Source organism: Canis lupus, chromosome 2 (genome assembly GCF_011100685.1).
Source record: "Canis lupus familiaris isolate Mischka breed German Shepherd chromosome 2, alternate assembly UU_Cfam_GSD_1.0, whole genome shotgun sequence".
Lineage (NCBI taxonomy): Eukaryota > Metazoa > Chordata > Mammalia > Carnivora > Canidae > Canis > Canis lupus.
Window position 1 is genome coordinate 63242711 of NC_049223.1, and position 24912 is coordinate 63267622.

General features: G+C 43.7%; 1 long non-coding RNA gene across 1 annotated transcript; it reads left to right on the forward strand.

Moving 5' to 3' along the window:
* Positions 1–14625: 14625 nt before the first annotated feature.
* Positions 14626–24683, forward strand: LOC119870042. Its single transcript, XR_005355053.1, has 3 exons — positions 14626–14709; positions 19791–19886; positions 24566–24683. It is a non-coding gene; the product is annotated as an uncharacterized LOC119870042 (long non-coding RNA).
* Positions 24684–24912: the final 229 nt, after the last annotated feature.

The window sequence follows — 24912 nt, forward strand, 5'->3', positions numbered from 1 at the left end:
ATCCTGATCTTCGCAAAATCTTCCAAGGTAGATATTTTGATTGTCCTGCTGTATGCAGGAGGATCCTACAGATTAATAGGGTTCGATAACTAAGGCAGGACACACAGCTAATTGCTGATAGAACAAGGATTTGAACTGAAGCCTAGTGGTCTCCAAAGCCAGAGCTCTTGATCACCAACCACTACCAACATCTCATTGATGCCTTAAGGAGTTTTTGTGCGGAGAGGACATAGTAGCTCTGTTAACCAGAATATTTGTTGAAGAACTGATGGAAGGAGAGAAGGAAGGAGGGAGAAATGGAAGGGAGGAAGAGAGGGAGGAAATGAGTGGCCTGTGAAAGATGCAATGCCCTGAACATAGCTGCATTGGGGCTCTAGTCACTGTTCTCCCTCAACAGGCTGAATGACCTGGGGCAAGTTGCTAGATGCCTCCATATATCTGTACCATAAAAAGAAAGATTTGGGAAGCAAGAGATTCTCCTTCCTAAGAAGCCTCTTCTACCCTCTAGCCAATCTGGTATCTCCTTTTCCAGAACTTGGATAGAGTCTCCTCTGAGTCACCTGATAGATCAACCTCATTACTACCTTTGGCAATTTTGATCATTCCATGGCCATTGGACTTGCCAACCAGGTCAGAGAGTAAGATCTTAAAGGACAAGAATCTTTTTTCCTCCTCTTCATCCTTGACGCCTTCCTCCTCCTTCTTCTTCCCTCTTTTCTGTATTAGGGTTAACTCAGTGCCTATTTTGGGTAAGCACAAAGTCTGGCCCCACCTCTTCTAATTGTCCCATCGAAGTGCCAAGGCTCCATCAACAAGACCAATTGGAACTGAATGCACACCTGGTTAATTGATCAGCAGCCAAGTTTCTACAGCTGATTCCCACTATGGTCACTCCAATAAAAGGTAAAAGCCTTCATTGGTAGGGAAGATGGTGTCTTTAGGGGATGGCAACTCACATAATGGGGATCATTTATAGGGGTGGCTTCTTAATTGCTGGCAAAGGGAGAAAGGATTATTGATGGCATAGCATACACATGACATTGGGTTGGAGGTGATTCTCATCTGAGTGAATTCTGAAGGGTTTGCCCCATTGGATCTAAGTACAGGGATCCAGTCCCCACTGAGAGATTAGACATGGCCTGGTGGGCACACTTTGGAACAGCTCTCAAGGAGAAAGATCAAGACTAAGACCCCTATGGATCAAATGACTTCACATCACAGCAAGCCTTAGTCTTGCATGTAAATGTGTTGGATTCTCAGCCTGGAGCCTCTCTACTAGGAAGAATCAGGAAGAGAGTCCCAAGCCTAGACCCTACTTTGATCTTTTCCCTTACCTAGATACAAGTCCCAGCCAGACTTGCCTGCAACATTCTTGATTTCCTGAAGACAAATCAGGTTCCTTAGAAAGGGTAAGTGGCTCTCTGAATGACACGTAGGTATTTTTATGTATTGGAGATGGGGAAAGGTAAATACAAACGTTGGGAAGTAAAAACGGTCTTGGAGGCAATTAAGTCAACTCTTTACCCAATGTGGATAAAAATCAAATCACTAGCCTTCTTGGTTATTGGTTTTGTGTTGGTTTGTTTTCTCCTTTCTCATCTCTCATTTAAACTAGAGTCTGAAAGCCTGCTGCTTGACCCTTCGTGTTCTTCCACTCCTGGTGTGATAATCAGTGTACCTCAGCAGAGATGAACTGGCCTCTTGACACTTCCAGGTAGTCAAGCAACAATTATACATCTATCCATTTAACCATCTATCTATCCACCCGTTCATCTATCTATCTATCTATCTATCTATCTATCTATCTATCTATCAACATCAAATTAACTACTATGTATCAGGCATTAGAATAAGGAAAAAGAACAGAAAATGGAATAGACTCTATTCCAATCTCCAAGAAGTTTGTGGCCTATGGGGGACAAAGATCCTACTCTATAATGAACATAATAATAATAATGCCAAGCAATGATATAATGGTTATGTTGATAACGCTAAAATAATATAAATAAGATTTATTGAGCATTTTCTATGTTTGTGGCTTTTTACATACTTATTCCCCTTTAAGCCTCACAATGACCCTATAAGATAGCTACTATAGTTTCTCTCATTTTACCCATGAAGGAACTTGTGCCACTCACCAAACTGAGAAGAGATGGATGGAGTCACTCCTTGAAGCTGGACAGTCTCCATACCTTGTGCTATTAACCAACTAGCTACCCCTTGGCTAAATGGAATCACTGATGTTAAAAGGACTCAAGGGGGAACACCTGGGTGGCTCAGCGGGTCCTGGGATCGAGTTCCACAGGCAGCCTGCTTCTAGGGAGCCTGCTTCTCCCTCTGCCTATGTCTCTGCCTCTCTCTCTCTCTCTCTCTCTGTGTGTGTGTGTGTGTGTGTGTCTCTCATGAATAAATAAATAGAATATTAAAAAAAGAAAAAAGGACTCAAGGGGAATTTGCAGAGTTTCCCCCAGAGAAGATGATGTTCATGCTGGGCCTCAAAGGATCAACAGATCACCAGAGAGAGAGGAAAGAAAAGAATATTGCAGGCAGATGGAAGACTGAGAAACAGCTAGAGAGGAGCAAGCAGTTCAGCACGAATGGAGTAGAGCATGCATGGGTGAGGATAGACTACCAGGCAACAACAACAAAAAGGACAATAATAATAGTCACTACATTATATTGGGCACCAGCCCTGTGACTACACATGTACTACCTCTGCCATCCTGACAACTCTCGTGACATAAGTTTCATACCCCTCATCAAGGAAATTCAAGCTGAAGCATAGATGACTTGCTCAAGCTGAAGTCAAACTTAAATGACTTGCTCAAGGTCATCACTAAATAAGTCTTTAAGAAGAAAATGGTCAGAATCCCAAGGTCATGCAATTAGGTTAAGAACATGGGCTCTGATACGCTAGAACAAAAATCTCAACTATACCGTTTGCCTGTCATGTGACCTTGTGCCAGCTACTAAACCTCACTGGGCTTTAGTTTCCTTATCTGGGTGGGGATAATTATCATCTAGTCTGTCATATCTGAGCACTGTTCTGATGACTCATGAGTCACAAAGTGTGATGCCTGGCACTGTGTTTAATAACGGTTGGCTGTTATTGTTATTATTAAGTTGGGGTCCAAATTTCTGGGACATGTGAAAGCTATTCAAAGCGAGAGAAATAAGTGGATGTTCATGAGAAAGAAAGTTCCCAGTATGGGAACAGATAGAGAAGTTCACAGTCCTCACCAGCTGACCCTAGCTCAGGAATAGAAAAGGGACAGCTTTAATGAAAGACTTTTTTGGCTCACAGAAGCTCCAAGATTCTCTGATGATCCTGAAACAACTCCCAAACCCTCACTTAAACAGCCAGCTCTGGGGCATTTTGACCTTGCCCCAGGGATGATGTGATGGGCCTCTCTGTGCCAGGCCTCAGTCTCAGATGGGGGAACATTGCCTTATGAGGAAGCGCATGCTCCCTGGATGTTTTTTAAATATTTTATTTATTTATTCATAAGAAGCACACAGAGAGAGGCAGAAACATAGGCAGAGGGAGAAGCAGGCTCACTGTGGGGAGCTTGATGTGGGACTCAATCCCAGGACCCCGGGGATCATGGACCTGAGCCGAAGGCAGACACTCAGCCACTGAGCCACCCAGGCATCCCACTCCCTCGATTTTGATTTCCTGGTCAATGAAGCCCCAAGACTTCATGTTCTTCTGCAGAATGACTCTCTTTTACCCAATCCTCCAGGTCCAAATAAAGGCCCAGTCCTCTTAGGCAAATGTGGGCTTTCTCTAACAAATGCACTGGGCTGCAAGGTAATGTGGAGCTCTTCATGTTTTCTCCACGGGATAATGTCTATCAAAATGCAACACATTTTTAACGCAGTCAGCACACCCTGCCGGTCAAGTCATGTGTCCCAAAGTTCTGGGCAAGAGCAGCCAAACATAACTTGATTAATTCATAAAGAGGATACTTATTCCTTGCAACGAGTGAGGTGAAGCATTATCTTTGCTTAGCAGCATCATATTTCTGGTGCTGAGGCTGTCATGGGCCACCATCCTAAGAAGATAAGTTGTCTTAGTTTGAGGTCCCCTAGGAACAACCCAGGGACAAGCATTCAGTTGCAGGTAATTTATCCAGGGGGTGCAAAATCCTGGTAGAGGAAGGGAGAAAGGGACTAGGGAAGGGAAGGTGGCTGGTAGAGTGTATCCCCTGGAGCCGGCTTCTGTTATACACAGACCAACCGCAGCCTCTTGGGAAACTCCAAGAAATGGCATAAAGCACACACATCAGAAGGATGCTGCCTTAGATGTGAGGGAGGTAGATTTACACACCAACTCCAGCCACTGTTTCAGAGTCGCTTCTGGGGGCTGTTAATTCCCCAGCGCTTTGGGCCTGGAGAACCTACCTCCATCACCAAATGGCCCCCTGAGTTATTGGAGAAAGCCCGCAGGTCTGGAGAACAGAGAAGGGTACTTGGAATACAGCTGGAACATGCTGGAAGAGGAGATCCTGAGGGTGGGAACAAGCACGGAGAGCCTGCCTCACTAACCTTCTTCAAACAGTTTCTACATCCACTCACTTATCCAGAGGACACTTGCTGAGCGGCCTCGAATATCTGATAAAGTCCTTATGCCATATTCAGAAGAATCTCTACCCAGAGTCTCTTTACTCATGGACACAAAATTAATAAATTTCATTGATACAAGACAGTATCAGGAGAAATATAAGAAGCGAGAAATGACAGCTATCCCATGACTTAGAAATTCTACTTCTTAGGTGGGGGGATGGTTGAAGTAGGAATTGGGGATGAAAGAGGGCATTTGTTGTGATGAACACTGAGTGTTGTAGGGAACTGTGAATCACTATATTGTACACCTGAAACTGATATAACACGGTATGTTACCAACTGGAATTAAAATAAAAATTTTAAAAAAGGAAATTTAAGATACAAGTGAAAAAATCTTGCAGAATAATCTGTGACTGTGATTGCCATTTCTGTAGAAGCCATGTATACATAATGTATTATTTTATTATTATATAGAATAACATGTACATTATGTGTTGGCATATACTAAGAGGTGGAAGGAAACGTATCAAAACACACAGGGCTTATTTATTTCAGGATCCAGAGTAGAAATTGGTTGGAGAGAGACCTTCTTTTTTCATCAATGTAGCATCAGAATTATTTACCATGAACATGTGTTCATGTGTTATTTGTGTAATTAAAAACATGAGTGACAGCTGACATCTTTTCATTCATCCAGAAGACATAGAGAAGCCATCAAAGCGGAGAGATCAACTAAAACTTCCTAGGTGTCTAGGTCATTCACGTAGGGGAGACGAACAGACTCTTTCCTGCCTCCCTCCCCAGAGGAAACCATGACAATGGAGCACAATGCGATGATGGGGCCCACTCGAATTTCAAGGGAATATTCGAATAATGTCAGAATTTCTGTTTGACAGACAGCAGATTATGTGATATCCATTTAGAAGAATAAGCAAAAGTACAACAATAAAGGGCCTGGTACTGAATGGGCTGCTTTCAGCTGTGTATGAAATTTATTTACATAGACCAGATATTTGCCCAACAATGCCAGGGGAGTGCGGAGTTGCAGTGTGAACTTCACACGTGGGGCTTTGCTCAAGGTCACAAGCTCAACTAAATAGATGGTATTGTATCCAGTGATCTGCTGTAAATGTTTAACAACTGGCTCCGGGGGTAGGCAGGAAGGGGACACCCTGATTTGCAGTTTCTGATTTCCATGGTGAAATCATCCCCCCTAATGGCTGCTTTCAAGGCGAGGAGGAAGGAAGAGATACTGGTGAGCACACCATCCTACAGCGCACATACAGATACAATACACAAATTAAGGCAGTACGTTGTATACGACCACCGAGAGGGAGGAAAATCATTAGGCAGTGATAAGTTTTGAGTATCACCACCTTTGCTTTTCACATAATTCATTTAATCGTAAGTTTATACGATTCCAATATTAGTAACTGTTGTATTTAAAAAAGCAGTTTGCAAAACCCTTGCAATATTGACACTGGGCTCTCGGGCTGCTAGGGGTCTGCTCCAGCACTCCAGGGACTGAGGGAGCTCACAGATTTCTATCTGGAACATTTTTCCTCAGAGGATACTTCAAGGAAGGGGCCAAGTAGATGCTAATCAGAATTATAGAAAACACCGTGTTTGGCTCTAGAAACATAAACAGACAGATTGTGTTTTCACAGCAGCCTGACACAAGTCTAGCTTAGAAGCAGTGCTCCCTGATTCCCTCAAGCAACTTGTCTGAGCAGGAAAGCTAGTAAGAAATATAATTTCCCTTCTAGGGGGTGGAGGGTGGGGGGAATCTGACTTCTGAGACCTGATATTGGAAGGAAATTCATACTACGGCAAATGCTAAAACGGCCTGCCTCACAGTGCTCTCAGAGCTGGGTTTACCAGCTAACCAGCAAGCAGAATGGAATTGTTCCCGTACATGCATCCGGATTTTTTTTTCCCCTTTATTCAATTTTTCCAAAACAACGATCCTCTAGTATGATCATCTTTCCAGCAAATACCTTTTTTTTTTTTTTTTTTAACTTCATCATCACTATATTTACCCGGACATTTTAAAAGTGGGGCTGCATTCTTGGCTATCTAAACATGGAGAGGGTTATAAAACAACCAAAGCTAATAATGCCATGTTTCCTCATTTGTAAAATGGAGTGGAAGGGTGCTGAGCCACTCAGTCGCCGAAGCCCTGTGTTTGCTCTAAATGATCCACATTTTTTTCTTTCTTTTTTTTTTTTTTTAAAGATTTTATTTATTTGAGAGAGAGAGAGAGATCATGAGTGGAGAGAGGGGCAGAGGGAGAAGCAGGGAGCCCGATGCAGGGCTCGATCCCAGGACCCTGGGATCATGACCTGAGCCAAAGGCAGAAGCTTAACCTACTGAGCCACCCAGGCGCCCCTTGATCTGCGGTTTCTATGCGGTTAAAACATAAGCAGAAAGGGGCAGGAGTGGACCCCGGAACTGGGGCCTCTTCCGTGTCTGATAAATGCCAGCTTTATTGCCGCAGTAAGATGGATAAATAATAATGAAATCACAGCCATGCTCTGGTGTCTGCTCATTTATTCCCCCCATCCCCCCCCCCCAAAAAAAAGGAACACAAACCAGGGAACTCAAGTCAGGCATGACCAAACCTGAAGAATTTGACTCTTCCATCCCGCTGCTAGCAGAACTCCTCGTGATTTGGGCAGACTGTAGCGGGGGCCTGCGGGGGTGACGGGGCTGGGGTGGGGGTGGGAAGAGATGTTGAAGCTGGCCTGGTTTTGGGGAGGAAGGAGCCGCCTGGCTGGCCAGCTCAGTGCAGTCTTTCATGAATAAACACTCTAATTGAGGACATCACAGATAATGGGTCTGACTTCTTTCACTGGAGGGCCGGATCATGATTTGCTAATTGGATATCCCTGGGGTGGTGGAGGCGCCCTCACTGGCCCTGAGTGATTACTAGTTAATGGGGTTTTAGAAGTTCCTATTCCAGACTGATAAAGGGAGCCACGCTAAGGAAAAGGAGCCAGCACCCTTCCCGGAATGGCACTGGGAAGGATGCCCGGCGTCTGGGAAAGCACAGGGTGGCACTAGGCTGAAGGGGTTCACCAATCCCAGCATTGTCTTTTTGAGCTGGGTCCCCGCCCCCCCCCCCCGCCCCCGCCCCAGTCAGTACCCCAACCCTCACCTCTTCTCTGCCTGGAATTTGATCTGGGAGGTAGTGTCCTCCCCCGCCACACATCCCTCACCACTGGCCTTTGGGCTCATTCCATTGCAAAGAACAAGGACACAGAGAGCCAGACTCAGGGGGCCAGCAAGACCCCAGGGGTACTCTTCACGTAAAGGGTAGAGAAAGCTTCTTTGGAGTCTCCGGATTTGACCTAGAGTGTGAAAAGATGCCACCATTGTGCAAAATGGTTGTAGTGGTGAGGCAGGGCGAGCTTCCCATCTGCCCCCTACAGGGGATGTTGGCACCCAAAGCAGGAGCCACAGAGGAGGGAGCTTCCAGAGCAGAAGGCGGGCTGAGATTTCAGAGGCCGATCCTTTCCTTGGGCCACACAGGAGTCCTTGGCCTGTCCCAGCCAACTGCCTCGGGGATGGAGAAATTAGGGGAAAGGAATGCGAGAGGTCTTTCTACACCAAAACTCAAGCAAATTCCTCGTCAACTCCCCCCACCAATCCCCCTCCAAAGGTCTCGTAAACCAAATGCTAGCTGCCCCGGCCAGAGCCAAGAGCATACTCTGTCCCATAGAACATCCAGTGTCTCTTCCCACAAGAAAGCAAGACTTCCTTCTTGATGAGACTCCAGACCTATAGTCTCTCTGTTCAGCCATAGGTGCTTTCCTGGGCAGTGTCCTTCTCAGTTAATTCCAGGTCATCAGTCCTGATTGGAGGGCACAGGACTCCTCCTGGGCCTCCATGATCAGCCTTGTCAAGCTGTCATTTCACTCCTTGACTCCTTGCAGATGACTTGGGGTGCCCCAAGGAGATTGCTCCTGGCAATGAAGACGGAGGGCTCCAGTGTATCAGATACTGAAGAAGGTGCCACTCTGGAGGAAGCTCCAGCTGCCACCACCTCCCCATGTGTGAGTCATGCACCAGCAGCTGAGCACTGACATTCTGAGATCAATTTGCATCAGATAATATCTACCATTCCCTGGGCCCCTTTCCTTTGCTAGAGCCTATGCTACGTATTTCATCTGTAGCACCTCATTTAGTCTTGCCAAGAGCCTGTGGAGGTGGGTTCTATACTTCTCTCCATTTTACAGGTGGGCATACTAACTGCTTAACCTGAGTTCACACCCTGGAACTTGACCCCACTGCCCGGTCCTTATTCACTGTGTCAAAAGCCCTTCCTTGAGTTTCACCCAGGCCAGTATGTCTTTCCCTGAATACAGCTGATAAGACGACAGGTGGCCTGGCTTCACCATGTAAAAGAGCAGGGAACCCCATCTTATATTCATAGAAATGGTATGAATAGATCCCCAATAAGGGATACATCTCTTATTGGTGGTATCTAAGAACTATACTCTCAGGGTGCCTAGGTGGCTCAGTTAGTTGAGTAATCAACTCTTGGTTTCAGTGTGGGTCATGATCTCAGGGTCATGAGATTGAGCCCTACATGATCTCAGTCATGAGATCGAGCCCTATATTGGGCTCTGCACTCAGTCTGAGGTCTGGTTGAGATACTCTCTTTCTCCCTCTACTCCTCCCCACTCTCTCTCTCTAATAAATAAATAAAATCTTAAAAAAAAAAAAAAAAAAGAACTTTCTAGATGTACTGGTAACTGGTCACTTCCCAGAAACCTGAAATGACCCTGTATATCTACAAAGAATGAAGCCTTGCTAATGACTCTGGGCCAACTGCTTAAATGTTGAGGACTGACTTTCCCAATGGGTAAAGTGACCTATCGGAATAGATATCTAAGCTTCCTCCAAGCTCCATACCCATGTAGCAAGAATTCCATATGTGCTACAGAAAAGACTTTTCTATCTCCCATGTGGACTTTTGCCATAGCAAACAGAATTAGTTATAGAGCATGGGGGCATATGGAGAGGGTGGTTAAGCTCATGTTCACTAGTACCCATGTCTTTTTGTTTTCTTTCTTTCTCCTTGCTCTCCCTCTCCTGGTGCTTGTCCCTGTTTCCTTGAGCTATCTATCTCCTGGCATCCTTGCTACAGCTCCATCTGGCTTATTTGTTATTCATGAATTAACATGTGTTTTGCATGCATTTGCCTTTTGACAACTGTTCCCAAGTATACCAGAGTGTAGCAACAAGGGTCTTCATGTTTGATCATGTACACCATCAGTCAAAAATGTTTGAACATGCGTCCCAATATAGATGTGTTTCCTTGTACATATTTATATTAAACAATCGATGCAAATATACATTTTCTAATAAACCTAAAAATAGAAAGTAAAAATTCCAAACATATTTATACCCTAGCCTGTGGGTCATTTTGGGCCAGACTGTCTCTTCCGAAAAAATCCCCAGTATCTAGGATGGTGGAGGGCCTTAGTGTCTTGGTCTTAGATGGCAGATATTTGAGAACGAACCCTTGTTAAAAAGTGTTTTTAAAAACTGGACTTTAAAAAAACCCTAGAGTTTCTAGAAATTCAATGAGAGAGAAGGTGGAGGAAGGCAAGCCTAGATCCTAGAAGGGAGGCCAGACCCCCTCCAAAACCCCCCCAGAAATTTATGGAAATTCTATTAATTGTTAACATCTATTTGTTTTTGTTCCATTGTCACACTATGGAACCAAGACAACCAAGAGCCAAACATGACCCGTGTTCTACCAGTTTGTCACTCCATCCTACAATCTAGAGGCAATCTTTAAACATTGTTAAAACCCAAATCCCACAAGGAGATATTGCATTAAATTGGATTAGCTCTTTTCATCAGAGTTGACAAGTATGAATGTGACAAGTCGAGATAATGGTGGAGAAGAGAGAACACTGTAATAAGACCCAGAGAAACTAAGAGGAGAGATCCAAAAAGAGCAAACCTCAGGGACTCAGGTGCCCAAGATGTGATCCTGGTCCATACTTACCCTCCACCCCAGCACATGCTCTTCCACACAGCCTGATGGAGGGACAGAAGCATCGACCCCTTAAATGAAAGCTTTTCTTCCATCCCTTGGGGCATTGTTGAGTTCTCTGATCTTGAGGAGCCATCAGGGCCTGTTTTTGTGCTCTAACCTCGAAAGTCTCTATTTCCTCCAGAGTGACTGGAAGAAGACTGACCACCTCCCCCCCTTGTAACCGCTCCAGAATCTCCCAGCTCCTGCCCTAGTGACCTCCCAAGCACTGAGTAGTTTACATCCGACTTGTTAAGGGAGGGGTATGCAAAACGAATGCTAATTAATGAATATCAATAAGGTAGAGACAGTTGTCAGGTGGATGTCTAGAGATAACTCAAGGAGACAGAGGCTCAGGAAGAGGGTATCTCGGGAGACAATGTGAAAAAGCCAGACCCCCAGGGAGGCACAGAAAGAAGGAGCTAGTCTGCCTTCCTTGGTGAAGAAAACACTTCAGAAAAAGCCAAAAACGGGCAGGGAAAGCATGCTACTAGTGAGCAAAGCTACAAGTCAAGGTTTACTGTGGTTGTTGGTCAGTTGAAGGGACATATAAATAACTTGGACTCTGCCGTGCAATAGTAGTGACATTAAGACCACTTCCTATATGCCACACTTTGGTGACACTCAGAAAATACCATGTAATATATTTCATCCTCACAACATCCCTATGAGGTAGGTACTATCATTTTCTTCTCCGTTTCCCAAATGAGGAAACTAAGGCACAATGTCAGTAGAGCCACCAGCCCACTATCACAGGGCTGGCCAATAGCAGGTGTGGGGATGGAGTGGAGGTACTGGGCCTCCAGAGCCTGCCACTCTGCATAAAAAGACTTCACACCAGCTGCAGAGGATCCACGTGGTTGAGAGTCAGGGTTTCCATCCTGAGAGAGAAAGCTCCCTTACCTGTGTCACATGATTTTTTTTTCCTGCTGACTGGTATCCAGTGGGCATCCTGGTGCTGTGAACTGGCCATTCAGCTGGGAGGCAGTGTGCTGGTGTCTCCGTCACTCTGGGCTCCAACTCCTGAGGACCAGAATAACGTTGTGTCCTTCTCCAGGAATCTCTAGTATGTTGAGTAGCCATCATGGCTGGTTGGCTGGTTGAGGACATGCTTAAAATGGGGTTAAAAAAAAATCATCTCAGCATAAAGTAATATTTGAGATCTGTTCATGTAGGAGATTAATATTCCCCCTTGAAACACTGAGATTCATCATACATGGTAAATATTTGTTTGGACAAATTTTAAATCGAGGATCATTTGATTGATAGATAATTGTTTCCAACGTCAGCTAAATACTCTCAGCTGTCGCCGCCACATCACAAATTGATGTGTTGTTACCTTTTGCTGTTTTCTTTCTTTCTCTCTCACTTCTGTTAAAAAAAAAAAAAAGAAAGAAAGAAAAAGAAAGAGAAAAAAACCCAAACCTGAACATGATTTTCTTATGACCAGCTCTTACATTGATTTTTTTACGAAGAAAAAAAAAAATACACGATACCCTTTTTATCTCCAAGGGACCCAAGGTGTTAGAAACCCCAGAGGAAGGAGTTCCAGGACAAGAACTTGAGGATGTGAGGATCTGCAGCTAGCTAAGCTCTGTTCCACACCCCTGTTCTGCAGAAACTTCCAGCGCCCATTCCCCCTGCCTCCCCAGCTGGCCTGGATCTGGGTGAGAGGGAAGGATGCTCTGTGATGCTCTGAAAATATATATAAATATACCCTCTACGTGCCCCAGCCTTGGGGATCTCGGAGTCAAAAGATGATAGAGATGAATACAGGTTAAGTCAGAAAAGCTTCCTGGAGCTGGTCTTTAAAAAATTAAGATAATTTTTTATCAAGAAACAGAGGGAATAGGAGAAAGCATTGACCAATTCTTCTCCAAAAGAGATAATGACTGCAAAAAAAAGAGAAATCTTCTGTTTGCCTTAAGCACATAGACCCCTTTCCCATTTTTCTTCCAATCCCCTGGCTTACAGGCCAGTGCTTATTTCCATAACTCCTTTACCAATAATGAATATGACTGTTATGGGTAATTAACACAGCAATCTCTATTTTCATTTACTCCTCACTTCTGGAAAAGTGAGTGACCAGAGGGAGGGGGAAAAAAACAACAAAAAAAAAAACCTCCCTAGATTCTCTTAAAGGTAATTTGTTCAAACACTTCCCTCATTATTTTTTTTAATAATAAGTTTTAAAATCTATTATTATAGAGTAATTGCTCATCAAATTTCTTTTTTAAAAGTCAAAGCAATTTTCAAATTATAAAGAACTTCTCAAATGTGTCTAGATAATTATGAGGCTGCATTTTATATAGCTCCTGTACCTCAGTAGGCTGCAAGGCCTGGTATAATCTTTGCCTTTGGAGTGCAAGATTGCATCAACTGTGTTCACGTGTAAAGCACCACGTGATGCATGTTAAATACACAGCAATTCTGTGGTCACAGATACATACCTATACATACCTATGGAAATTAAGTAACCCCTACCCATAATACCATCTGGTAGGACTAGCACAAAGTATTTTCCCGCAGGCGAGGTACCAAGGATGATACTGCATGATAGATGATGATAGATAGATAGATAGATAGATAGATAGATAGATAGATAGATAGATAATAGATAGATAAAAGATGATGGATGGATGGATGGATGGATAAATAGATAATAGATGATAGATGGATGGATAGATAGATAATAGATAGACGGGCTATGACTCCAACTAACTCATCCCTTCTTGAGAAAGTGAAATGATTCAAGGTGCATGGGGAGAACCAGAATCTCCAGAAGGCCTCTTGCCATCAGAGAAGTTACCACTAGCCTCTGGGGCAAGACTTTTGTGACTTTTAGAATTCTCCATAGTTCTCTCACCAAAGCTGAAAAGCGGGACCCCTAATACGGTTCTGAGGTTTTTGCCACAATTTTAACCCAGCAAAGGGCATCCCGGTAATTCTGATTTTTTTTTTTTTAATTGTGTATATAGGAGCCAGACTCCTTCCTTCTGTGGGTTTTTCTTAGGAATTAAATTTTTTAAAGGCCAATTTTGGAATCTCTAGGGTTGTGGATTGATTCTAGGAGATAACGGAGAACCATATGAAAATTTAAGGATTTGTGGTGTTGATCACACGTGTGTGTGCCCGTGAGTGTGCACACGCAGGGGCAGTAACACATACACGCATTCAGTATACATTATTGTCCCTTCTTCCACTCAGTTCTCGAGAGTGTGTTGCAGTCTGGGGTGCTCGTGTCCTGGGACCTCCCGGACACGCGTGGGGCCCTTGGTCATCATCCACCAGCTGCCGGGCTGAGACACCTAGGCAGAGGAGTCACCTAGAGCTTCAGGGAAAATAGCCTGGTTTGCTCTCAACATCCCTCTTGTCATTATCTTCCACCCCCCAATACAGTTGCCGGCTGTGATCTGCTGCCTTTCAAGTTGGAATAAAATACATTACTTATGCAGCGAATGTTTTTAATGTAACAAAGCAAAGGAATAAAAATGCTTCACAACAGTTTTATTAAAAACAAATTCCCACAGTAAATACATATCCACTCGGTTTCTGGGAGCAAAATAGCCCAGGACATCACTGCTAAGTGCTCTGGGAAGTGCTTATAAATTACTCGAAATAAAAAACATTGTTGCCTGGACATCACGGATGAAATGCTGCAGTTTGTAATAAATTAACACAGAACTTTACTTCCCCTCCTCGAACAAAGCAGCCATTTGTCTGAATAACCCACATTCAGCTCTGAGTTATATTTCACAACTCCAACGGCATTCATTTGCAAATTATTCTGTAGTTTTAATGCTCAACTTTTAAATACCTTAAGAACTAATAAATAAAGCAAAGTAGAGCAAACAGTTGGCTTGTAGTTTAAAAACTGCCCTAATTTCTGCTTTTCCTTTGGCTTCCCCCCCCTTCAAAGTTATTTATTTATTTATTTATTTGGTAAATGGCATAAAGTTTCTCTAAACTACATTAAAAAAAAAAAAAGAAAAGAAAAGAAAAGAAAGAAAGAAAAGGCTAAAACGTATCGGTGGTGGTGGTGAGGGGGTTATTCACACCAGAGAGAAGTTTCCGTAATGCCATTAACTGTGAAGGTATGTGACTAGTACTCATTTTACATTTTGAAGACTTTTCTTCTACCAATACTTTAATTTAGTGACAGAATAATTTATAACTATCTTTGAGGGTTTTCCCTTTGTGTGTAACTTTTGTCTGCTAGTCTTGGAATTGGTTAGAGTCCCCCCCACCCCACCCTCTTCTCTCTCTCTCTCTCTCTACTAGACTTTGTCCAGGGGGAAAAAAAAAAAACTCAAAAGAGAAGTCATGTCACTTCCCTTGAATTATTTTGATTATAAAACAAAAACTCTGCAAGAAAACTCTTTTCAAACCTGTTCTGTAAAACAAAACGAACCGCTTTCCAGGTTCTTGAAAGAAAAATTTGATAGAAGCATTTATAGATTCAATTTGAGGTTTGAAGGTTATTTTCCTGGCCAAAAGAAGAAAAAAAAGAAAGAGAGGGAGGAAAAAAAAAATAATAAAGCCCGGTTTCCTTGTGTGGAGTTACTGGCTTTGTTGGATTTCTCTGCATTGTTTTAAATAAAGTCCAGTGTAGCCAATTGCACTGGATAAAAGTAATGTCACCATTTTCAGGAAGCGATTTGGGGAGGAAAACTCTTCAGAACCATATTATTTTCGGAAAAGTGCCTTATAAAATATTTTTATAAAGTAGGAGTTGAAATCACTTAAAAATCACTCTCTTTTATAAATCTGTTTGGAGAAAGCTCTTTTGATCCCCTCTTTCTTCTGATCCTCATCTTTTATTTTGCTTAGAGGTAAACAACATTTGCCTCATTTAAACAAAGGCATTTGCCATTGTGGTTCTTAAATAGTTTTCCAGTCACCCTATGGCAATTCATCACAAGGGATAAAATAAGGATACTTTGCATCCAAGACTTTTATCACCTCCCAGAAAATGTTTGTTGTTTTTTGCTTTGGGTTTTTTTTTCTTTCTTTTCTTTTTTTTTTTTTTTTCTTTCTTTACTCCCTCCCACCCCTACCTCCACCCCGAGCTGCGGGGGATTGTTTTAGGACGTTTCAAAGCCTTTTGTGAAGACACCAAAGTCCTTCTGCGGAGAATAAGAAATGCTTGATTACATGCACTGCAAAATGGGAGATATTCCCAAATTCCCTTTTAATTAAGATGTCTAAATAGCCAGTGCTTTGGAGAGAGAGATTTCCAAACAGTTTAAAAATAAGGAAACATTTAGAACTGCAACAGATACCCCGACCTCTCCCCGACCCTGGGGGGAGGCGGCCTGTCACCTGGGGGAGGTGAGGGACCTCAGTTAACTCCAGAAGAGTCAGAGGGAGGCGTGTCCAAGCCGGAGGCCGGCCTGCAGAGGCAATCACCGCGCTCCAGAGCTTTAAGAACGCCAGGGCCTTCGCTTAAGAGAAAATCGCATCTGTAGTGAGCCGGGTCATTCCTGCGAGTGCACACACCTTTGTCGTTTAAAAAAAAAAAAAAATCACTCAGTGATTACTGGTTTGATACTATTTGATTCTCTGACCATCCAAGCCTGATTAAGAGCATTTGCTGAGGCCCTAAGGGCTTCATAGCTGGCCACCCATCTGGTGTTAGGCTGGAGTCCGTGAAAATCCCTCAGCTTAGCACTGAATATTCTTTTTAAAGACGTTTAAGTAAAAGGGCTGACATTAGCATATGTTCCCCCCAAGTGTCCTGTTGAACTTTCTGCCGGGCATTACCCCACCACGGGCTTTCTGGATGGTGTCCAATGAGAGATTGGCTTGGAACTGTAAAATTAGCCATCTGCCTATTAAAAATGTAACCAGCTGCATCCGATGAAACACAGTGACTATTGAAATGAACTCATCCGGGAGAGAACTCGCGTCCCCTGCTTGGACATTTTTCCAATCTACTGCTGGACTGAGACACTTCACAAGCAAAGAGGCTCCGTCCTTGTTTGGAGGAAAACCGCGTGACTCCAGAATGAAGAAGGAGGCTCGCGGGGTTGTTTCGCTGCTGAAGCTCTGGCTTTTCTCAGGGTGACTGGGATCTTGGGCACCGAATTCTCTGTGCCTTTGCTACTTGTTTAAAGCGCCCCCCCACCCCCAACACCACCCCCAACACCACCCCCACCACCCCCGCAGGAGAAAATAAAATATAAAATAAATGAGCGGGTCCCTAATATCTGTCCCTTCCTGCAAGATGCTGTATTCCAATATCCCAATATTCCATCCCAAATCCTGGGGCTTTCTCATAAACCTTCATCTCCGAGCCTCAGATCCTCTGAGCAGCGCATAAAAACTTAAAACGGAGAGCTGAAGCCATAATTACTCCTGCAAGAGCTACCATTTCAGCAGATAGTAGGCATTCTGTATTTACTACAAGGTCTGTTTATTAAAAATGAGAACTTTGAATAGCTCGCGCTATTTTTTTTTCTAAAGCCTAATGGAGCATTAAAAAATAATTCATTAACTAATTAACAGAACTGTGTTTATTTACAGTATAGAAAATGTTTCTATCAGGAAAATAACACACCATAATACAGCGTTGTGTTGACAGCAAAACATCTGCAGCTTCATTTAAGGCATTTACTAAGTGTCGAGGGAGAATCAAAGGATGTTTAAACAGCTACTTCTCTGCCTGTGATTTTTGTTTTTCTCTGTCGAGGTCACAGGCACCAGGATGCCCCTTGGGAAGCTGGAGCTGCTTTCAGGGGTGCTCCCCGCGATAATTGTGAGGCCACCGTGGAAGAGTAGATGTCACAGAGTCTGGCCTTGGGGCCAGCTCCGGCCGATGGTCATGCACACGTCCTGACCCCCGTGTCGCCTGTCGCGGGCACTCAGCTCCTAGGCTGAACCACGTGCAATTGTCTCCTTTGTATATCAAAATTGGTCAAATAGTGACAGCTTCGGGTCTTTCAACATAACGTCTCCCATTTAAACTTACTATCCTCTCTCTCTCTCTCTCTCTCTCTTACTTATTTTACCATAGGCAGGATTTTTGCAAACACAGTGACGCTCAGTCATTGTATGTATGTATGTATCAATTCATATCAATTCATACATTGATACATTTACCCCTTTGATACATTTGATGAACAAATGAATTGATACATTTACCCCATTCGTATCAGATTTTGAAATGCATTTTGCTAGCTTAATTTCCCCCAGTAGCTCTCTCCTCTCCACTGCCCGCATCTGAAACCCCTCAGGAGGCAAAGGCTATTCCGTTCCTCTGTAGGTATGATTTCCTTATCATCACCCCCCAAAGAAACCCTAAGAAAGAGACATAGTAGCAACCGGGTGACGTGCACTTCAGGCGGAGGTATAAATCGCAACCTTTTAGGAGGAAAAGTTAGAGCTAGAGAGAAATTAGCGCCATAATCCCAGCAACAATGCCTGCAAATGTGATACTTGGAGAATGTGTCCTCCATTCACTTAGACCCCAAGCTCAGAATGGCCTCAGGATTACAAAATGAACCAGGAAAACAATCAGTCCCCATAACACAAGAGCTCGCAGTCCGAGTGTCTGCCTTCCTTGTAAGGATGCAATAATAATAGTGATGACGATGTTTGATTTCAACTCAGCGAAGCAGGGGCCAGCCTTGCTGCCTCTTTACGTAGAATCCTGGCTGTCTTGCAGACGTAAGGAAATCTCCTGTAGCAACTTCACTGGTTTCAGATGCAAACAAATTTTAAGAACTTTAAGCCACACAGTACAAACAGAATATATCACGGGTCTGTTTAAAATTAGATTAAGAAAAAAGAAGAAGAAGAAGAAAAAAACAGCTGGTTCAGCAAACCTCACTTACCAGGAAGCCGGAATTGTTTTAGGCATGTCCCTCTGGATTTATACACAGAGGGTTGTGTCATTTATATCTATTAACTCCCAACATTGATATCTGTGGTGCAATTATCCGAGTGTTGCCATCTCGTGCTATAAGGGGGTAAGCGAGGACCTTGGTTTGCTTCCCTGTTAGCGAGTCAGGGCTGGGGAACCATCGATGCGACCTCAAATCATCTTCCCTCTCCCCTAGCTCCAGTCTGAGCTCTATACTATTAAAGTGGTTACAGCCGTTGTCTTGCATCAGCGTTCCTCTCCATCAGGACCTTGGAAGCTACTTAGCAAATGTGCCAGCACAGCCCAGTCTATGTTGGTGGCAGACATGGCGAGTGGATTACAGAGGTGGTCCTCGTGATCCTCAGAAGGCTTCTCTACACCCGGGCTACAAATCGATCAGAATTGGCTCAACAAATGAAATCTGTTAACTGAAACTAAGAGATCCACGTGGAGACTAAATCAAGGCCTCTGTTCTCACTCTGCCCACTGTGGCCTCCATAAACTGTATCCTACATGACCGACCCCTTCAATTGAGTGGGTTCATTTTTCTTTTTGGCTGTTCTCTATCTGTGGGAGAAAGAGATACATGGAAGGCCCCCCTCCCAAAAAAAGCAAAAAACAAAAAACAAACAAACAAACAAACAAAAAAAAAAAACAGCAAAACAGCACCTATGGAGGAATTATCAGGACCTATAACCTTCTAGGCTATTTCCTATGATGAGGTCACAATTAACCTCTACTCCACCTGCACTCCCCCTACCCCAGGCCTGGACTGTGCCAAATATGTAGTCTGACAACTGATGACCTAACCCAGATTTGTTTCTCTCAACTATACCCCAGGCCCAGGAGACTCAGACATTTCAGAAAGAATAAAGAAAAAACACACTACAAGAATTAAAAACTAAAAGTAGAAGAATGGTATCTTAGGGGTTTCACATCCTTGAACTGTATTAGCATTTTGGACCATGGAGATAATGCTCTACACAGTGTTCTGGGAGGGCACAACCCTGACATAGGACCTTCAATAGCTCCCTGTTACACATAAAACAGGTAGCCCGGGCACTTATCTGTGAAAATGACAATATGTTTCTCGATTTTTATCTCATGCAGTCTTGTGTCTCCACACCCTCTTCTACCCGATTATTCAGCCTCCGTAAATTATTGCTCTGCGCTATTTTCTATGTTCCTATGTCCTAGCGTTGACAGTATTCCAGGCCTGGCTTATGCTGTGTTCTAACTTCCACTTATCCCTCAAGCCCCAGTTTGAACGTTAGCCTCATCTGTGCCCAAGTCTATTGCTCTCTTCCCCAGGTATGACTTGTGTGATTGAGCCAGGAAGCAGAGTGAGGGTGAGTCCAGGCCCTGGATCAAGACTCCTGAGTTGGCGAGCCTTGCCGTGCACTTACTGTGAGTCTGTTGGCGAGTCATCTAATCTCTTTGTGCCTTGGTTTTCCCATCTGTAAAGTGGGGATAATAGCAACTAACAGAAGACTAAGACAGCAAACACAGGCAAGGTGCTTAGAATGGCAAATCGTGTCAATGAATGCTAACTTTAATTTTCTAACATAATATTCCATTTCCATGTCTGCAAACCTCCTCCACAGAGTATGGGACTTTCCTCTGCTCCTCCTTGGACCCCCAGTTCCTTAGCCTGGAGCCTGACATGCTGTGGGCACCAGCCAAGGTTTGCTGAGTGACTGGTTACATAAAGAATAAGAGAATGGAGAAGGTGAGAAAAAAGAGGAAAGTCTTGGAAGGGTTGCAACATGGAGACCCATGCATCCTCTTCATACTCATATATTATAAAAGGCTGCTGAAAATACAGCTTCTTAAACGTGAGCCTTACATACATGGTCATTCATCAATGCGAAGCATAGAATGATGATTTGTGTAGGGAAAAAAACCCTCCCTGGGTTTAATTTTTACCCCCTACAGTGAGGATAAGAGATTCAGTGAAACCTGATGCTAAATGTATGGGCTTTTTTTTTTTTTTTTAAAGATTTTATTTATTTAGACATGAGAGACACACAGAGAGAGGCAGAGACACAGGCAGAGGGAGAAGCAGGCTTCTTGTGGGGAACCTGATGCGGGATCGATCCCAGGACCCCGAGATCATGACCTGAGCCAAGGGCAGAAGCTCAACCACTGAGCCACCCAGGCATCCCTGTTTGTTTGTTGTTTGTTGTTTTTGTTTTAATCAATCAATACTTGGATTGCCAGAAATCTAAACCACCCCCTGTCAAGCCAGGGGAGAGCATGGGTGCGAGGGAGTCTTGAGAAGGGCAGGGCTCAGGGTGGACAGAGGAGCGGCGGTCCTGTGTGTGGGGTAAGCCCCCCGTTAAAGCACAGGCTCTGGGTTTGCATCCCAGCCACAAAGCTGATCAGCCAGGAAACCGTGGGCAAGTCACTAAACCTTTTTGTCTTCAGTTACCTTGTCTATAGAATAGGGATAACGTGGCATGGCCTCCCGAGGTGGCCGTGAAGTGAAATGAGATAATCCCCAGTAAATCCCTAAGCACCGCACAAAATACCCACTTCATTATTCTCAAAGGAGGCATCTCAGAGGGGACGTTGGAGGCGCGGTTGGTGGGGCCCCGGGTGAATGGAACTTTCCAGATCCGAAGAGATAGGCTGGGATGTGTCAGAGGGAATTTGATGTTCAGAGGCAAGAGGGTGTGCTTTCTTCTCTCTGTTTGGATTGGCTTTTAAAACAGCACAACCTCCACTAACCTTAGTCGCAACACTGCACTGAAATGTTACTCCCAGGATTTGACATTTCCTTATTCTTCCTACTGCTGTTTTCTCCTTTGTTGCTTGGAAAATATGAATTAATGATGAATACTAATGAGCCCTGTGACAAGGCTAGACTCCACTAACGTCGGGGGCTTCGAGACTCGTGACACTTCCAGCAAGAGAAAGCATAAGGAATTCCTTTCCTGACTCACGGGGCCCAAATACTCATTTTCTCTCCCTTTCCTCCCATCCGATTCTTTTCTTTTAAAATTTCTAAAAGAATCTTCATGAAAACCTCATGAATGAGACTTTGAACTTGTTCATAAGATTTTATGCGTCTACCTAGAGTAGACACAAAATTGCTTTTTTTTTTTTAAGTACTGTTGCATTTATGAAAATCTTTCTGGATGACTTTTTATTGTTTTGTGCTTTTTTTTTTTTTTTTATTGTCTCTAATGCTGTTTCATGGAGTTTGGGGATTTGTGAAGTAGCCAACCAGAGGAAACTTCAATCACTGATATTAAATGTACAGTGACTTCCAAGCAGATGCCAGTTTTCCCTCCCTCTCCAATAAAAACAACAACAACAAAAAACCTCCAACAATATTAGTCTGCTGTTGGCATCAAAGATAATTTTTATGGCACGACAGGTACCACTATCTCAACACAATGGTAAATATTTCAGCATTAACAACCAAGGAGAAACCAGGAAAAACCATAATATTTTAAGATTTCAGAACTTTAGAATAAAGTCAGACATCGAATCTGGGTATTAGAAACATAGACTAAGTGTTCAACTCTCTTGGCTGATGTCAGTACTTGTGCTAAGTTTGCTTTGTGCAATCAACCAGTATTATAGTTAGAAACAGCTTCAAGGGAGAAATAATACCTGGCCAACGGGGTTATCTCATCACCCTACATTCCTTATTCCTTTTCTTGGCTGCACTCTGTGGACCAGAGGCTTGGACATCTCTAACTCATAAGAAATGCCAAGAGACAGGGGCAGGCAAGAGCCTGAGGGCTAACCAAAGCCATCACAGAGCAGACCCTTACTTCACTAATGCTCCAGGGGACTCCCATGGAAACAAGGGCATTTCCCTGGAAATGAGCTCTAGTTCTAGAGGTGTGGATTCAGATCCTCACTAGCATGGTACCTATAGACCCCAAGACTCAGTTTGCATACCCGTAAAGTGGGGATACTGTAGAACCTCCTTCTTGTGGTTATCAGAAAGACTAATTAGGTAACACCCCTGAGGCGCTTACCATAGTGACCGGCTAATGGTAAGAGCTCAATAAGTGTTTGTTGGCATACACAGTCAAGCTACCCAGTAGCCCCTACTCATCGGAGGAAAACATTTTATCCAAGATTCAGTGGGAGAATGCAACTTTCTTGACAAAGAACCCCTGCATGCAGGGCATCTTCAAAGTAGAGCTAGAAGTGTTTTCATTTCACTGAAAGTGTGCTTAACAGTACTTCCTTGACTTCCTTTCACATTTCAAGTGCAGCCACTTATCACACCTCCACGTCTTTTTGAACAATTTCTTCATTAAATCATACATGACCTGTTAGCATGCACATGTATTCAGCAACAAATCCACCCAGAACCTCCCAATTCTGGGAAGTGGTTGTAGTGATAGGGCGGGGGGGGGAGGTGGACCACCGTAATTTATGAACTGATCCCTGTCCTTGAGAAACCCATAGGCAAATGGGTTACAAAAGACACTTAAACACACAACAATAAGAGTGACAGTTTGAAGGGTGCTTGGGTGGCCCAGTTGGTTAAGCATCTGCCTTTGGCTAATGTCATGATCCTGGGATCCTGGGTTAACACGCATAGAGAGTGACTAGGCCCAGGCCATCCCAAAGTAAGGACTCAGCAAAAGGAGCCTTACAAAACTTAAACAGCTTGCCGAAATTCATATATTTGATTAGAGCTGAATCATGCTTTAAACCCAGGCGTGCTCTCTGCTGCTCACCCTAGTGACGGATCCAATATGGCAAACACCCAGAGGTCTGAGGAGATGGCTGTGAAAACGCACACCCGTCTGTCCTGCCTGGGAGGTTGGAAAGCTCACATGAAGTGATCTTTTTTTCTCTCTCTTTCCCTTCCCCCCTTCCTCTCTCCCTCCCTTCTTTTCCCCCTCTCCCTCCTTTCTACTCTCTCTTATTATAACAATGGCACAGACGCTCATTTATTTGGGTTTGATGCAATAGTAATGACTCAATATACACTTAAAAAAAAAAAAAAAAGCCACAAACTCTTATGGGTCAGGAGACATGATCGTTTATCACAGCCTAAGATGTAGTCACAGATCACGTGACCGTGCTTCGGTCATGGCTGGTCTGACTCAGCCTGAAGCCAAGAGGAAAGCAAGTGTGGTTAATTAAGACTGCAGGGAATGTTTAGACTGTGTGCAACCGATACCCCAGCCACCGTCTCCATGTTTTCCTGGAGATGGAATTCTGCACAAAACGTGGGTATTACTGTCCTTCCTGAAATCCTTCCGGATATCGATCAGGGAGACAGTTGAGGGGAAGGACTTAGCACTTTTGAAATTATCGTAGTGGCACACTTGAAGGATGTTGACTGATGAGAAAAGACACGTAGAGGTTCTCAAATTATGCTTCTATTTACACTTCAGTTATGCCATTGAAATCTAAAGCTCCGCTCTCACAGGAAGAGAGCAAGCCTTGCATCCCTTCGTGGACTCCACAGAACTTGGCTTCATACACAGTTGACTCCCGTGGAGCAATGGTGACCCCAGGAATGAGACAGAGTGGGATTTTGTCATTATCTTTGATATAACAACAAAGTTCTCTCTTGACTTTTTGGTGAAGGATCCCAAAATAACAACATACTTATGAAATACAAACAGTTTTCTTTACTAATGACTTGGAAGCAGAGCAGAACCTATTGGGTAAACACTCTTTGAGGTTGCTTAGAGCTCTAAATACAAGGCAATTCACCCTCCTGCTGATTCTCCTCTCAGCTTCAGAAATAAAGCAATCGGTTGGCACAAGATGCTAAAACATAACGTATTCCCAGCTAGGGCTCATTACTGGGGTCCTCTACACGTCTAAGTGAAGTCTCCCAAGCAGGTTTGGGATGGGGGTAATTTCACAAACTCCTCCAAGATATTGGCGTGCTTGTTTCAGTAAGTGGAGAACTGTTACAACAATAATCTTTCCTTGGAGATTCCCAATGCGTGTCATTATGTTAAAGGATCCACAACAATAAAAATTTATTCAACTGCATTTGATGCATGATTTCCAAACATGTTTGGCCATAGAATTTTAAAACATATATTTATACATTAAATATATATTTGAATATACCTCTCTATCTTCCCTAGGTGTGCATCTGTAGAGAGATAGCTGTCTCCCCTGAAGAAGTGGTCTCTAATGAAACATATAGGATAAAATGCTGGTCTTGGTTGGATTGATTTGGTTGGATTGAACTCTGGGTCACAGGTGAGTGAGACTCTGCTCTCCAAGTAGCTATGTGCATGATTTGATGCCTGTGGGAGGCTTTGGCTGGCGAGAAGGTCATGTGCTAGTGCAAAGAGGAGAACCTTGGGCGAAAGTGGCTATGTTATGGGAGTGAAGAAAAATGTCAAGGCATCTTGAGTAACCACCACCAGCTCCCCACCCCCCACAAACACTGCCAATACTTACATGCCTCCCAAAGGGTTGGCTTTGA